The 15,151-nt window shown below is 42.2% G+C and overlaps 1 long non-coding RNA gene across 1 annotated transcript in view; it reads left to right on the top strand.

The window, feature by feature from the left end:
• The window catches only part of LOC122803294, a 173,383-nt gene extending 161,724 nt beyond the window's left edge, over nucleotides 1–11,659 (top strand). Inside the window, exon 3 of the long non-coding RNA XR_006365100.1 lies at nucleotides 11,263–11,659. This is a non-coding gene — a long non-coding RNA (uncharacterized LOC122803294). The remainder of the gene's footprint in view (nucleotides 1–11,262) is intronic.
• The last annotated feature ends 3,492 nt before the right edge of the window (nucleotides 11,660–15,151 follow it).

The raw sequence follows: 15,151 nt of genomic DNA on the forward strand, positions 1-15,151 counted from the left end.
GTTCCAAAGTCTAGGTCCAGCGTCGGCTGCCGTCGCCTCTTCCCTGACGTCAGTGCGCCAGGGGTATAAAAGATGCAGTCTACGCCATTTTCTTCAGTCTTTCTTGCCGCGCGATGCCCGAAGCAAAAGCAGTTCGCAAGTGCCGGTCGGCCGACTCCTGAAGTTTTCAAATACGAATTTCAGATCCAAAATCTTCATTAAAGCTAAGTACCCCGTTGGGGAAACTTTTTTCTTGCTCCAGACCGATGTCAGAAAAAGTTAATAACTGTATTTCTTGTGGGAGGCAAATATTTCATAAGGATTTTCATTCTTACTGTATTCCTTGCCTAGGCCCTGACCATAACGTTGCTAGTTGTCGGTTTTGTGCCAGATTTAACCAACGCACTATTAAGCGTTGGTACGGTTTTCCATTTCATTACTTTGGCAGAAGATTTAATTATATAATGCTGTCAGATCAGCCGACTACCGGAGTTTACAAAAAATGAAAAGAAAAAGAAAAGGACAGGCATCCGAGATCCAAAACCGACGATGAGGCTTCTTCTAGGCCTGTCGCCGGTTCTCAGTGAGGCGCATTCGCAGCCCTTGATGCCCACTACCTCAGAGCCACAGGCCGCTTCCGACTCCCACGTGGAGCCGACTGGGCCTCTGGAAACTCAAGGTATTGGACACTCGGAAATCATTCCCTCAGATGGGTCCGGAGCCGCTGAGCAGGCTTCGGCTTCTGAGGGTGTTTTCATGCCTACACAGTTATATGTCAAACCTACTTCAGCTGCAAAGGCAAAGACTAAAGCAGCTCTAAAGACAAAGAAACAAGTGCAGCATTCACCTGGACAGGCCTCCATGCCTAAAAAACAAATGCTTAAAATGGCCGAAGACCTTATTACTTTGATCAGGGGTTCCCATCCCCCTCCTGAAAAAAGGCCTAGGCAAGAGTTAGAATATGAATCTTCAGACCAGGTTTCCATTTCCTCTGATTCCTCCTCTGAACAAGATTACTCTATTCCTCCCTATGAGGATTCTGATGCTGAAGAATCTATTCCTTCAGCCTCTCCTCCTGAGGATTATTCTTTTGGGGAAACACTGCATACTATGAGGGAGCATTTTCACTGGGAGAGCCAAGACTACTCAGAATCTAAGAAAAGGCTCAGAGATTTCCTTTTATTGCCCCAGCACAGGCCCCTGGCTATTCCGCCTGTTTTAGACATTGTAGATGATGTATTTTCAGAGTCCAGTTTTTCTCCAGACTCTTTACCACCAGCTCCGGTTAAGCCAGACAGATACTACAATGTTCCTGATTCACATAAATTTCTCTATAAGAATCCTGCAGCAGACCCTGAAACCATCTCTCAGGGTCCCAAAGGGGTCAAGGCTTCTACTGCAAAAAACCCTATCCTCTCTGATAGGGATTCTAGAGCCCTAGACAGATGGGGCAAAAAGATTTATACCTCTGCTACCTTGGCTGTAAAAGAGCCTTAAATTGCCAATTTCATATGCTTAAGTATCAGCAATATCTTATGTCTTTGCTTAAACAGAAAATGCCAGCAAGTACAGAATGTGCAGACAATAAAGAAATGCAGGATTTATTGCATGCAGCTGAACAAGTTGGAAAGCATACTTTGCAATGTGGTTTTGATTCTCTTGAGGCCTCCTGCAGGGCCGCTGTTACAGGTTCTGTCATTAGGAGGCATGCTTGGTTAAAAGAACAGAATTTGCCGGATCATGTTAAAGCAAAACTATTAGTTGCTCCTTTACAGCATGAAACTTTGGTGCTAAAGCAGAAGAGGTGTTGAAGAAAATGGAGGAGAAAGCTAAATCTATGCAAACAGTCAAGGATTTCTTGCAGGTACAGCCTCCCAGATGTAGCAGGAACTGGCCTACAAAAAATTGGTCCTTTCCAGTGTCAGATAGACCATAAAGGGGCAGATACAGACGCCCCAGAGGCAGATCACAGCCCCAAGGCTCATACAGGCCTAAACAATGGGGTGCTTCTACCTCCAAAAGCGGAGAGGAAAACTCACAGCCATACAGAAAACAGTCTCAATGACTTCCCAGCTCCAGCACCAAGCACTTATCTTTTGGAAGCCCCTTTGGGAGGAAAATTAGCACTTTTTTCACAAAATTGGCACATGATCACCCAGGACAAATGGGTTCTAAATATAGTTACACAAGGCTACAGGTTCCACTTTCACACCCTACCAAGGCAAAACGGTATGCCAGATCTGCCACACAATCAATGGGCAGAGGCACAAAAACAAGTTTCATCCCTCATGGACATGAGGGCCATTCAACAAGTACCAATACAAGAGCAGGGTCAAGGATTCTATTCAAGACTTTTCTTGGTGCCCAGAAAAGACAAAGCCTGGAGACCTATACCGGACCTATCTGTTCTAAACACATATCTGGATATTCCAAAATTCAAGATGTTGACTCTACATGTTGGGCAAGAAGGCTTGGCTTGTGACTTTAGATCTAAAAGAGGCATACCTGCATGTCCCAATCAGACAAACATGCAGAAGCCTCAGATTCAAATCTGGCTCAATGCACTACCAATTCTCTGCACTGCCCTTTGGCTTATCTACTGTGCCCAGGGTCTTCACAAAGTGCCTGGCACCAGTAATTGCCTTTTGCAGACAAAGAGGAATACAAATAGATCCTTACTTGGATGACTGCCTTATTCAAGCGGAGAACAAGGACATTCTACTACAGCATCTGGTGTTTGTAAAAATATTACTGACAAGTCTAATGTACACAGTAAACGAAAAGAAATCAAAACTCGTACCCTCTCAAGAGATAATATTCCTGGGTGCAAGCTTAAATACAACTGCCCAGATGGCTTATCTCATGCCAGACAAACACAGACAACTGACTACTTATTTCAAAATGTTGGCAACAAAGATCCAGTTATCTGCAAGAAAAATTCTGCAAGCCTTGGGTTTCATGGCATCCTGCATTCTACTAATTCCATATGCAAGACTGCATATGAGGAAACTTCAATGGTATCTAAAAAGTGTTTGGACTCAACATTGCCACAGCCTGGAAACAGTAATTACCCTCATTCCCTGCCTGCAACAGGAGTTTCGATGGTGGGCAATAGCCTGTCACCGCAACACGGGACAGCCATTCACCTTACCCACAGCCAGGCATACTTTGACAACAGATGCATCAGATTATCCCTGGGGTGCCCATATGGCAGGAAAATGTATTTAGGGCACATGGTCCGCAAGTCAAATGCATCTACATATCAATCAAAAAGATGAGCTAGCTGTTCAGAATGCCCTAACAGCCTTCAAGGATCAACTTCACCCAGGACAACTACTAATAAGGACGGACAATACTACAGTCATGTGGTACATAAACAAGCAGGAAGGCACACATTCCTACCCTCTCTGCAGGCTAGCCATGAACTTGTGGCACATAACATTGACTTACCAAGTACATCTGCAAGCACAATTCCTGCCAGGAAGGAAAAATACTCTGGCAGACGAACTAAGCAGAAACCTCATGGATCCCCCACAAGTGGAAATTGGATCCACAAGTCTTCAGCATGATAACAAGGACCTGGGGATGTCCGGACATAGACCTGTTTGCCTCCCCTCACAACTACCAACTACAAAGATTCTGCACAAGGACTTATCACAAGCAAGCATGGAAAGTGAATGCACTCTCTTTCTGTTGGAAAAATCTAACAGTATATGCCTTTCCTCCTCTGCCTCTCCTCCCCAAAGTACTCCTCAGGGTCAGACAAGAGAAACCAAAAATGATACTGATTGCCCCAGACTGGCCCCACCAGCACTGGTACCCAATCCTAAAGAGCTTGTCTCACTGCCCAGCCTGGGCATTACCTCAAATGCCTCACTTATTGACCCAACAAGACAGTCAGATATTGCAGAGCCAACTCAAAACCTTAAACCTGGCGGCATGGCAGATAATATAGCCTCTCAAGACACACCTCTCTCTAAAGCAGTGATGGATGTTATTTTGGAGACCAGGAGGCCTAGCACCAGAAAATCTTATGCAGACAAATGGAAGAGATTCTGTGCTTGGAACCAAGCACAAGGTTTTGACACAATTGTTTCAAATATCCCTCAGATTTTACAATACTTAACTGAGATACTGGATAAAGGCCTTTCTTTTTCATCAATTAAAATTCATGCTTCTGCCATTTCAGCTCATTACAATACAGAGCCACCTATTTTTTCACACACCTTACTAAAGCAGTACCTCAGAGGGGCCAAAAACATAAGACCTCCAAGGAGAGCACCAGTACCTGCATGGGGCCTCAACTGTGTCTTGGAAAAACTCACACTACCTCTGTTTGAGCCAGCCTCTGCAGCTGACATAAAATTCTTATCCTGGAAAACAGCTCTGCTTCTAGCAGTAACCTCCGCTAAAAGAGTCTCAGAGTTACAGGCACTCATGGCTGTGGAGCTGTTTATCATTTTCCATCCAGACAGGGTTTCGCTGAGGACAAACCCTACATTTATGCCTAAGGTAGTGTCCAGTGTGGCCCTTAACCAAACATTTAATTTGCCTACTTTTTATCCAAACCCACAGAATAAGGATGAGAGAATTCTGCATTCCTTGGGCATTCACAGACTGCTACGCTTCTAGTTGGACAGAACTAAAGCTTTCAGAAAGACTGATTAACTCCTAGTGGCATATGCTGCAGCATCACAAGGAAAGCCTATCTCTAAACAGACTATTTCAAAGTGGATAGGCCATTGCATTTGTTACTGCTATTCACAGCATGACAAATCAATGCCTAAGGACATTAGGCCACACTCAACCAGGGCAGCAGCCACTTCAGCAGCCTTTCTCAGAGGAGTACCAACCAAAGACATCTTAGAGGCTGCAACCTGGAGTTCAGTGCATACCTTTACAAAGCACTGTCACTTACCTCCCTGCTCTAAATCCAGGACAGGCTTTGCCACTGCAGTTCTGCAGGGCCTTATAACCTCTCCTAATCCTATTTAGCTCCAGCCTCCCAACCTTAGCTTTGGGATTCAACCCAATTGTAATGACTGCAACAGTGAAACACGATAAACATAGTACAGTTGTGTACCTACCATAAATGTAGATGTTCAAGTGTATTCACTGTTGCAGTCCAGGTTACCCTCCCTCCATGCCCCCTTTTCTTTGCTGGGATTTATCTGTAATTCTCTATCCTATACAACCTATGTGATGTATTTGCTTGTAGATGAAGGAAAAGTTGTTTTATGTGCATGCATGCTTATTGGCATAAATTAGCCTACCAATTTTGGGGCATCTGACATCTGGGGCCAAAAAAAAATGAAGAAAATGGTGTCTGCTGCATCTTTTATACCCGTGGCACACTGACGTCAGGGAAGAGGTGACTGCAACCGACGCCGAACCTAGACTTTGGAACTCAGGCCGACTGCAGGTAGCCTGCCAGCAGGATAACCCAATTGTAATGACTGCAACAGTGAATACACTCGAACATCTACATTTATGGTAGGTACACAACTGTACTGTCTGCAGCCTCAGCTTCAGTCCTTAGAAGATACCCATGGTTAAGGCTCCAACCCTTACCTGAGGATATTAGGGCCAAATTACTGGATGCACCCCTGGATAACTCTGCCCTTCTTGGATCTAAAGTGGTTGAGCTATTTAAGGCCCTTCAGCAAAAAGAGAAGGAACTGCAGGATTTAAAACACCTGTTCGTCTCCTGTATACCTGAATTTCACAGGAACTTTCCCTCAAAGACCTAGTTCGTGAGGAAACACTGTGCCTCAGCTTCCCATGCTAGGGCAAGAAAAGACACTAGGAAACAGCAGACCCCTTCTAAGCCTGCTCAGACTTCTACCCAGAAACCTCCCTTTCAGGACAGGACAGGTACCCTTCACTGCCCACCCACTCCAGACTGGATTCCTCTGTCTCTAAGGCTCTCTCACTGCCTTCCAGTTTGGCAAAACATCACCTCAGACAGGTGGGTCCTTTCCATCATAGAAAAGGGTTACTTTATGACCTGGATCATTTCCCCTTCTCCCAAGGGGATTCGCTAGCCACCCAAAGATCAACTTCCCATTTTCCAGCCAGTCATAGCTCCTTTCACAAGGAACCATACAACCGGTTCCTCTGGCAGAAAAAAGAAAGGGTCAAGACTCTTCCTAGTTCCCAGGAAGGATGGACCTTTTAGACCTATCCTTGATCTCTTGCACCTCAGTCTTTTCTTACAGGTATCCACCTTTCATATGCTTACTCTTCAGACCTTTTTTCTTTTACTGATACCTCATGGATTTCTAGCCACCTTGGACATAACGGATGCCTACCTCCACATCCCTATATGGTCCAACTACAAGAAATATTTGCCCTTTGCTGTTTGTTCCTTACATTTTCAGTTCTCAGCCTTTTTCTTTGGACTCTGTATGGATCCAAGGTTCTTCACCAAGTGTCTTGCTCCAGTGGTTGCTTATTGCAGGGTCCAAGCGGTTCAAATTTTTCCATACCTGGATGACTACCTGATTCAAGCAGAATAATGCAGATCCCTACAGAACCAACTCCATCAAGTCATCTCAGTCCTCTAGGCACTGGGATTCAACATAAATTTCTCCAAGTCCAACCTGAGTCCTTCCCAGGCCAAGTTATCGTAGGCTGCAGGATAAGAACAGATGTCATGAGTGCATTCCTTCCACCCCAAAAAGTGGAACTTCTGAGGAAATATCTGGCCTCCATTCTCAAAGCCACTGCTTTGACAGCCAAACAATATCTCAGACTACTGGGTCATATGGCTTCCAATATACCCATGTTGCCTCTGGCAAAACTCCACATAGGAAAACTGAAATAGTACCTGAAGTCCACATAGACCCAACACTCACACCCCTTGGACTTCAGCATCCCCTTCCTTCCTTGCCTAAGGAAGGAGATTCTGTGGTGGTTGAACCAAGTCGCACTCAACCCAGAACTTCTATTACAACTCCTTGCCCCAGTCCAGGAAATGTATACAGATGCCTCAGGTCTGGGCTGGGGGGCTACTTTGGGCAGCCTGAAATGCAGGGTACCAGGTCACACATCTTCAGGTGGGAACACATCAACATCAGGGAAATGAGAACTGTCCTGTTTGCCCTGACAGCCTTCCTGCATGCCCTAAAACAAGGTCCCCTGAAATTGTGCACAGACAACACTACAGAACTGTGGTGTGTGAACAAACATGGCGGAACCAAATCTTATTTACTTTACAGACTTGCTGTCCAAGCTTGGGACCTGGCAGCCCAACACAGAGTCTCCCTGCAGGCAGTTTATATCCCTTTAGCTCAGAACATTCAGGCAGACACTTTGAGTAGGTCCATGCCACAATCCCACAAATGGATGCCTCACAGGGATGTGTTTCTGGACATTGTCCACAGGTGGGGTACATCACAAATAGATCTGTTTGCCTCCCCTCTGAACAGACAACTGCCACTGTTTTGCACCAGGCTACCCAGTCCTTTAGCAAGGACAATGGATGCCTTTTCAGTCTTATGGAAAGGGATGTGTCTATATGCCTTCCCTCCTTCCCATTACTTCAAAAAGTCCTGCTGAAGATCCACCAGGACAAGCCAGAAATCGTGCTGGTGACTCCCTTTTGGCCAAGACAGCATTGGTTCCACATCCTTCTGCATTTAGCCAGGGGCAATCATCACAAGTTACCTCACTCACAGAGTGGACCTTCTCACACACGGCAAGGGATCCCTAATCCATCCCCATCTGGAATCTCTGAATCTAACCCTGTGGTTGATAGAATTTTGATCCCATCTAGACAAATGTACACTGAGGATGTACTAATAGTCCTGCAAGAGGCCAGGAAACCTAACACTAGAAGATCTTATTTGTCTAAATGCAAGAGAGTTCTCCATGTGGTGTCTACAAAGACAGTGAGACTCATTTCAAAGTGAGGTCCCCTTAGTGCTATCTTATATGTGGGTTGGCAAATTCCTCTGTTAAAGGACACATTGCTGCTGTTTTAGCCTGTCTGCCTGATCCTCCTCTAGCTTCCCGTCTCCCTCCAAAGTTATTCCTTATGGGAGTACTACACCTCAGGCCCCCCAGGGGGTCAGTTCCACCTCCATGGGACCTGAATTATGTTTTAGAGAAACTCACTGTTGCCCCCTTTGAATCAGCTGCTATGGCATCTCTGAAACATTGTACCTGGAAAACTGTACTCCTTGTGGCCCTGACATCAGCCAGAAGGCTATCAGAGCTCCAGGCCATCATGGCAACTCCTCCCTTCCTCATCTTCCACAAGGATGGAGTGACCCTGAGGACCAACCCCTCCTTTATGCCCATGGTGGTCAATGAGCTATCCTTAAATCAGGGTATCCACCTGCCCACCTTTTTTCCCCTCACCCCCAAAATGACAGTGTGAGAGTCTTACATTCCCTTGATGTTCATAGATAACTGAGATTTTACCCTGACAAGACTAAGACCATTAGGAAATCAGAGCAACTATTTGTCTCCTTTCACCCCATAGCTCTGGGAAAGGCGATGACAAAATAGACCATTTCTGCTTGGGTTTCCAGGGCTATTTCCTTTTGCTACAAATTCCATGGGAAACAACTCAAGTCAAAAAATTAACGCCCACTCCACTAGAGCCATGGCTTCTTTGGGGGCCTTCTTCAAAGGACTAGACACTGCATCCATTCTAGAGGCAACTACATGGACATCTGTCCATACCTTCACCAAACACTACAGGCTGGATCACATCTCCAGATCCAGAGCAGGGTTTGCTAGGGCAATCCTTCATGGTTTTGTGGAGAAGAGTTCCATACTACCATACCCTTCTTCCCTGTGAGCTTTGGCACTCACTCAAGAATTTGGAGTACTACAACATGAGAACAGAAGGACATAGAATAGTTGTGTAAAATCTTACCATAACCATAGATGTCCTTCTCTTCCATGTTGCAGTATTCATTCCCTCCCTTCTTTACCCCCTTCTTTCCATCTGAACTGTTCCTTGGATGGCACAGGACTTATACAGCTATCCTGGGAATGGGGTCCCACTGGTGGGGTTCAGTTCTGAGGAAAGGTACATGCAGACATCACTTTTATGGCCCACACTCCCTAGGCCATCGACAGATGTCCCATGTACCTAGCAGTGACTACAGGTTTTTGTATACTGTCCGGATGTTCAGGTAGCAGAGGGTAACCCAAGAGTTTTGAATACTGCAACATGGAAAAGAAGGACATCTATGGTTATGGTTAAGATTTTACACAGCTATTCTTTATCATGCAGTATTGTATATGCCCTACTAATTATCCCTTTTTAACAGCAACTTCTGTTCTAGATTCTACTAAAAACTCTACCAGTGCTGGTCTTTCACTTGTTACAGCCATTTTGTTGTAAAAGGATTTGACATGGTGAATTATTTCCAATCGCCAGAATTTATTGGGCTTGGTCCACTTCCTACTTGGGTAGCAGAACCCAACATGCCTCTGACAGTTATCCCCACTAGGCTAGTACAGACAGAGTCCATCTGAATTTGCTGTTTGTTTACATACTTTTTCTTGATCTGTATCAAGCATTCTTACCTAAGACTTCAATTCAAACAGTTTTGAATGGTAAAGATGCCAGTGTCTGACATCATTTGCCAGAGCACTGCAAAGCAGCATCAGGTCTAGCAAGGCCTGATTCTCTTTTTTTTTAATTTTACTTAGACAAAAAAAAAGAGTTGAGGACATGATATTTGATTAACTGTATCCATTACCTTCCTTTCTCTGAATCACTGCATGTTAGGGGTTGGTACTTTGTACAACATCAACATTATGAAATGTTCAAGTTGCTATGGCACGTGCAAGAAAATGGGATTTTGGCTTGCATGTTAGTAAAATACAGCTCCGTCCATTTTGCAATCACTGAAAAGAGTAAATTCCAGCTTATTGATTAGCATACTTGGAAAAGTAACCCTTCCACTGCTCGAAGAACCAGTCCGTTGGAGGAACGTTATAGTAAAAAAGACTTTATTATTCTTGTCTTAAAGTTGCATTAAAAACTTCACTATTCAGCGTAATAATTCATTCAGTCAGAAACAAACAACACAATTTAAATCAAGTGCTTTCGCTTGGTCCCATTGCCAAGCTTTATCAAGATAAAATGTGCACTAAAAAAGAGCTGTATATATAAAGCTCATTAACCACCATGTGACAACAGAAGTAATTAAACTTTAAAGCTATACGTTCATTTCTTAGCCTTAACGTATAGCTTTAAAGTTTAATTACTTCTGTTGTCACATGGTGGTTAATGAGCTTTATATATACAGCTCTTTTTTAGTGCACATTTTATCTTGATAAAGCTTGGCAATGGGACCAAGCGAAAGCGCTTGATTTAAATTGTGTTGTTTGTTTCTGACTGAATGAATTATTACGCTGAATAGCGAAGTTTTTAATGCAACTTTAAGACAAGAATAATAAAGTCCTTTTTACTATAACGTTCCTCCAACGGACTGGTTCTTCGAGCAGTGGAAGGGTTGCTTTGGTGTCTATTGTTTTACCTTTTATATACTTGGAAAAGTAATATAAGGATACAGAAGCCTTAGAGTCTTCACTTACTGCCCTGTGGGTCATGTTCTTTCCATCGTTAGTTGCATGGGTTTAATGGATCAATGGCATACTTGAGCAATGTAGCTTGAGTGAACGGCTTATTTTTTAATATTATGATTGGCAACCTATATGAGGTGTAATACATTTGTTGCCTCTGCTTATGTATGCATCGGCTTTATTTTCATCAGCTCCTTATTTTTAGAGGTTCTGAGAGTGGCTGAGATTTTTTTTAACCATTCATCATCCAAATTAAGTAAGATAGAATAAAATGTTATTATGTATGGAGCTGTTTTTTTTTTTTTAATCTTTTTTGTCTTCTTATATCTGGCATTCTTTTCTGTCTGCATGATGTTACTTCCTGCGGTTACAGTTTGCTATTCTGTCCTGTGAAATCTTCTGCCTTCCATAACTACCCTTCCTTAAAGGGCTGAGAAAGGTGACCACGATGCCTACAATATGAACCTAATAGTACTTCATGCAGTACCTTTCAAGCATTATGACAGTTAAATGTATTACGAAAATGCTGTGCGCTGATCTTTTATTTTTGCTGGTTTCTGCCTGTATATTCCTTTGTGTTTGTATGTATGTGTCTGCCTTTTTATCTCGTTAGTATAATGCTTATTGCTACAGTGTCCCATTCTGGTAGCAGAGGAGGAGGCAATGGTAAAGATGAGCAGTCAAAGACTTTGAATTGCTGGAATGTTTTCTTTTTGTTTTCTTTACTTGTAGATGAGCCAGCAGACTGGGAGAAGGAACTGCAGCAAGAACTTCAGGAGTATGAAGTGGTTTCAGAGTCAGAAAAAAGAGATGACAACTGGGATAAAGAGATTGAGGCAATGCTACAAGCAGAGGGATGAATTTATATTCTGAAGGAGGTAAACTGCACCTCCTGTGAAGAACTGCATTACTGATGTGAATACTTAGATTCATTTAAACCTCAGTGCAGAATTTAGCCAGCCCCAAAGAAGTTTTAACACTCCTTAGCAAAGACCTGGGGAGTGTGAATATGTGCTGCAACAATTCTTTCTAAAACTGGGATCAAGAGATGAAACGCCAAATTTGTTTTTTTTTTCAGTGATATAAAGATGGCTACATCGCATAAAGCAATAAAGATATGGACATCACAGTTTGTTTATATTGCAGCAGATATTTTATTTTAGAATATGCAAGTTTCTGTCCAACTGAGGTTATGTGGACCACTGCCAGAGGGGCTTACTGTGCTTGGTGATGGGATATATACATATACATCAGCCTCTGTAGAAACAATAACATTTTGATTGAAGTTCCCACAGAATCGTGTGTGTGTGTATATATATATATATATATATATATATATATATATATGTGTATGTTTATATGTATGTATGTGTGTGTGTGTGTGTGTATATATATACATATATATATATATATATATATATATATATATATCAACAGTTAGGTGTTTAACAGCTTTTCAAACCAATAACCATGTTCTTCTGTATGTTTGCATAGTTTTGCTTGTACAGATCCCATTCCTGTAAAGCATCTGTTCATCATGTGAAGCTCTTAGTCGAAGACATTACTGTCTGTTGAAGAAACCTAGATTCCAACTGCAGAATTTTCACAGTATTTATCACTGCCGTGGCCCTAAGCAAGTCATCTGTCACTGCTCCGTGCCATGCTTGACTGTCAAACAAGGCAGAAGCTTCATATATGTTTGATTATTGTAGGTTTCTTTTGTGCTTTTACCTCCAGTTCAAATCAGGCTATGTTGATCTGTGTGTATTCAGAAACAGAATTTGTTGACCAGACAAAAATTGCTTGGTTATTTCAGTTTGCATATTATTTAATAGATTCATTGCAGGTCATATCAGAATGACAACTAGCCCTGTCCGATATCCTCCTCATAACGACTGCTTTACACCTGTGTCATGCACTGTTGATTTTTTTTTTACCTTTTTTTTTCTTCTGCCTCTCAGGTTGGTGGCTTCAGCCATATCCTACATTTCTGTGAAATGTTGAAGTATGTAGATTTGCTTCATGTGCTGAGAAGTTTCTTTTATTTCTTAATACTTCCTTTCCTGAAGGAATTACATGCATAAGCTCTTCTACTGTCTGCATGCAGTTTGTAGTTGTACCGAAGGAAAATGCCAGTAGCACATGCTTGATGTGAATTGAGACGTATGAACTCTTGCAGCTGGGCTGCTCACTTTGCCAAACTTTCTAAATTATGACTTACAAATGAATGTTGTTGCTGTCAGGCATAAATTAATCATGCACAGAGAGATTACTGCAGTTGTGATCAGTTTGTCACCAGTACATTATCATCGTGATCTTTTACTATTTGCAGTAAGTCTACCTTTAGTTCTTCTTCACCATCAGAAATTTGTTTTGGGTTTAATGTATTTTTACATCTGTTCCTCATCAAACATTTTCAGGTAGTGGTATAAAAGTGGGTTACCTGTGCAACATATTACTATCACTTTCTGGTAGAGTTACTGTCTGATTTGTTAGGTTAGTGTCTCCATCCTGAACTGTATTCCCTGTTTGTTCATCTGAAAACCACCTTGTTGTCTTTCCAAAGCACACAAATTCTAAACCGTATTTTCCAGCAATCATTGAACATTGTTGTTGTTTTTCTTTCGGCTTTTCCCAGTTAGGGGTCGCCACAGCGGAACTCCGGTCAGCTAATGATTGGCAGTCAATTTTTATGATGCCGAGGTGCCAGCCCGACGCCCAACCTTCAATGAAGGCAAGCCCATTCACGCATGTCTTTGGAATGCCACTCGACCGCGGGGAGGGCATGCAGACTCCACACACAAGGCGCTCCAGCCGAGAATCGAACGGAAGAACCTCTTGCTGTGAGGTGACCGCTACCGCAGCACCACCGTGGCTTCAAACAATCATTAAACATTCATATGTTGAAAAAATAAAACTGGACAGCAGGAGGTTTCTGTAAGCAGTAGTTTAATATTCCATTTAGAGATTACTAGTATGCTGAAAAACATCCCTTTTATACAGAAATGTATTGACTTACCAAGTCTAAGTAATCGCAGATACAGCTCATTGAAATTAATGTGTTTTAAGATGTTCATTTTCTCCTTTCCCTTTGGATGTGTGACAAACAGTTTATGTAACCAAGGGGCTGTAGGGTCACAGCCTGTCCCTCACTTCACCCTGAATTTAGCTGATCGTAAAAGAGAAAATAACTTCTAAAAACTTGTTCATGTGCTTTTGTGGGTTTTTGCTGGGAAATGTATATTCGATAATTCATTTGAAAGGTTGTTTTATGTAGTTTATGCAGCTGATCACTTGCTTAATAGAAAACACATTTGCATCAGTCAGTGTTACCCTTTGCCCTTTTATTACTCTGTTAGGATTTTCTGGCATGAATTTCCTGTCTTGTGTCCACAGTGCCTTTGGGTCTGTACCTCACTGGTTTCTGGACATTTCAGAATTCTTTCTTTCAGCACTGATTCCATAAAAAATGTGAGGTTAGACTGGTAAATGTTAAATATAGGTATTACTGTAGCTCATCATAGATAGGAATTCAGACAGAAGCAGTTGTCTGCCCACCTGGTCTCACTTTGGATGTCCCCAGGGCAGGCTGGTCTGTTCCCCACACCAGAAATAGCTGTAGGAAGTCAGGTAAAAAGTATGAAAGTAGATAACGTCTTTAGTTCATTTTTGCCAAATTGCAGAACTCATCCAGGTGATGTGATGTACAGAGCAGTAAGCACCCTATTTTCTGCCTGTGTAGACCGTTATGTTTTGTGACATTTGCTTCTGAATGTATTCAGGTTTTGTTGCCCCCCCTCCCCCAAAAAAAAAAAAAACTTGTGGCATTCCTGAAAAAATCCCCAAAGTATATTCTTGTGATCAACCAAACGTACTGTAATATTTCCACCTTCCCTGTCTGTTTTGTCTGGAGGAAGATCAGACCATTTTGACTTATAAAGTACATATGTACCTGTTGTAAGAAGACTCCTAAAAGTAAAATGAAAACATTGAAAGCTTTTATAAAGCCCAGAAGGTTTTGACTTGAGCTAATGGAGTTATCCCTTTGAAGTACTCATGGGGGGGGTAGGACTTTTCCTTCTGGGCCCAAAAATCACAAAGCAAAATACCATAGAAAGTACAAAAATGTCAAAAGTTAAGAGTACACAGAAGCAGGCAGGATGAACAAGTTCTTAGAAACCATGTCAGTCCTTTTGTTTTCCTTGTATTACAGTGAGGGCCACACCACTACCTTTTTATCTTCCTTGTTCTTACTATAAAATGTTCACCTTGCTGTGTTTACATGCTGGTCATAGTTCACTGAATGCCAGTGTTTGCTTTGTTTTAATATCATCAAGACTTGATTTTTCTGTCATTTTAAATAGCTTTGGTGATTGTATAGTATTTTTCATTTTACATGCTCTCTTTTTTATCTGATGAGAGGGTAGATTTTATTTTTTTTTCCATTGTCCATTTGTTTTCTTTTGTTCTTACTGTACTGTAGTCATTTCTCTAACTGCCCTAATGTAGTCAGTAGAAACCAATATTTCACAGATGTGTTTGTTGTGCCCTGCATGTCATTTAGGAAGTTTTACACACCCTGAAAGATGGTTTTGTTTTGTTATTATATAAATAAAAACAA

This window comes from Protopterus annectens, chromosome 5.part1 (genome assembly GCF_019279795.1).
Source record: "Protopterus annectens isolate FY-2018-M chromosome 5.part1, PAN1.0, whole genome shotgun sequence".
Classification (NCBI taxonomy): Eukaryota; Metazoa; Chordata; order Ceratodontiformes; family Protopteridae; genus Protopterus; species Protopterus annectens.